Source organism: Octopus bimaculoides, chromosome 6, assembly GCF_001194135.2.
Source record: "Octopus bimaculoides isolate UCB-OBI-ISO-001 chromosome 6, ASM119413v2, whole genome shotgun sequence".
NCBI lineage: Eukaryota > Metazoa > Mollusca > Cephalopoda > Octopoda > Octopodidae > Octopus > Octopus bimaculoides.
The window spans coordinates 110,913,813-110,916,518 of NC_068986.1; positions in this window are offsets into that span (position 1 = coordinate 110,913,813).

Below are 2,706 nucleotides of genomic sequence, written 5' to 3' on the forward strand. Positions count from 1 at the left end.
CCACTACACTCATGTTCTTGAAGGATTAGGTGTCCACTGCAAAATCGTATATACAATTTTCGACCTGACCACTCACTGGTCATTTCCTCACCAAACGTTTCGTTGATATCGCGAACGGTTTCAGCTGCTTTACGTCCTTTTTTGAAGTTGAATAGCAAAATTGCTTGAATATCGCGTTTCCAAAGTAACACCAGTGAAAAATCAATGTTACTTTATTGATGCATTTGGTCAAGTCTATGTCTGTATTATCAGACAATTGCAAAACATTGTTTAAAAAGATTCAAAACACTGCAAAATCCCGGTACAAATTCTTCGTTTCAAAACGTTGCTTCCTTTTTTATTCAACCTAATATAGATACATGCATACCCTTATCAATATCAGTCTATATGTGTGTGCTTGTTAGTGTGTAGATAGCTAGATGACCTCATATAGATATACATATAAATATAGATATAGGAAAGGAAGCTGGAAATGCTCTGGGATTCCTTTTTATTTTCGTTTTAAGATTTTATAAAAATTTCATGTGTGAGTGTGTGTGTTTGTGAATACGCATACATGTGTGCGTTTGTGTTTGTGCATAAGTGTTTGTGTGTGTTTAATTCTTATAATTCTACAAATGTGGGAATACCTGTTGAGTGATTAGACACCCTTAGATATGAAATAACTTGCTGAGATGTACTGAAAATGTACTGCGTTGCTATACGTGCGTGTATGTAGAAAATAAATATATCTGAGTGGGTTATAGTGAGAGAGAGAGACAAAGGGAGAGATGTATGGAGACACAGAGATATTGTGTGTAATTGCGTGCAAATATATACGTAGAGTTCCAATTGTCTATAAGTATCTGCGAGTAAGTGCGAATACAGTTGCACAGGGGGAATTATAATATAAATTCAATGGAGGACATCGTGTCGATGTAGTTGAGAAGTCATTGAAGGAAGCTGTATGTGACGTGTTCTTCAATTCTCTGGGAAATTCCATGTCTTTTTAAATGTGACCATTCTTCTTGACGTTAGGATAAATGTAGTCTCATACATATGCCTGCACACTCAGACATATGTTTGTATGTCTGAGTGTTTTAATGTCTATGTATGTGTGTGTGCTTGTTTGTGTGTGTGCTTGTTTGTGTATGTAGATGTCTGTGTGATTGTTTGTGGTTTTTTTTGTATAATCATCCTCTTTCTCTCCACCTGTCTGCCTTTCTCTCTCTGCTTGAAGATATACAAACGTGTACGTATATACGAGTCCCAAAATCTTGCCCGTATGTGTGTGTGTCTGCGTGTGTGCTTGTATGTGTATGTCTGTATGACTGTTTGTGAGTGGTTTTGTGTAATCATCCTCTTTTTCTCCCCCTCTCTGCCTCTCTCTCTCTGCTTAAAGATATACATACGTGTACATATATATGAGTCTGAAAACCTTGCTCGCATACGTGTGCCTGTGTGTGTGTGTATTCTCGGATAGAGCGATGTTGGGAGATAGATTATATATACAAAGTCAGCGTGTTGTACAGATAAATGAACGGGGTTAGATGATGAATATAAACATTTATACGTAAACTAAATGATGGTAGATTTATAAACATTCTGTTTATAAGTAAATTGTAAAACTTAAGAGTGAATGGCTTATAAATGGAAATCATATAATAGCAGATATCGTGCATATATCCCTATGCTATCCTATTACATCCGAAGTTAAACTGACGCATTCGAAATAAATTGAAGACAGTCACATAGAATAGCACGTTCCTTCTTTCTACTTTTTCACTTCAAATTTCGTCGAACTTAAACTTGTATTCACCATTCTGGGGTCGATATAATATACCAGTCGATTACTGGGTCTGATAAAGCTTTTTATCTCTCTCAGAGATACGTTGATGTCGCTTTTAGTTTATCTCATGTCGTTTTTCTTCTGTAAATGAATCGGATGCATCTAATAAGAACCTGTTCTCATAAAAATATAATTTATTGCAAAACACAGGGGCCGGAAATGAAGAATGATTAAATTTGAATGATTACCTTCGTTATTTCATTAATATTGGAAGGTGATAAGCTGGCAGGATAGTCTCCAGGATACTTCAAAATTCTTTTAAGCTTCTTCTCGAATTCATCTTTAGTGAAGTACGACATTTCAGCGACCCATTGAATAAACTGTTCATTTGTTAATCAAAGCCGTACAAGTAACTTATTTCTGCAGCGCAAAAATGCCTCCTTATATACAGGAGATAAATTCTTTGAAGCATTGCCAGCTCTACTCCAAACACTACTGACTCTTTCATAAGAAGAGGTACCTAGATACTCTTCTTATGAAGATTAACAATACACTTCATTAAGTCCTGAAATACTCACTTACATACCAATGATGCACCACATCATATCTTGTTAACAGAAGTGCCACCAAGCTTTCCATTCCCAATTCCTCCGTCTACGCAGGCTTTGTAGTGACAACCGTGACTTTGAGATTCAGTCTCAACTCATGGCTCACCACTTCATCCTACAGGGATATCCCCTCACCACCACCCACACCGCCCTTGTCAGAGCACGTCACGAGGACCATGCATCTCTTCTCCACCCCTGAACCCGCCCTGTCGTCTCCCGCCTCCCTTTTCCCCTCAGCTACCATCCCACCTCTCCAGCGCACCATTCTCCGAGCTTTCCGGCGCCTCCAGTCCTACCTCTCGACCTCACACATCTTCCTTAACCGACCCT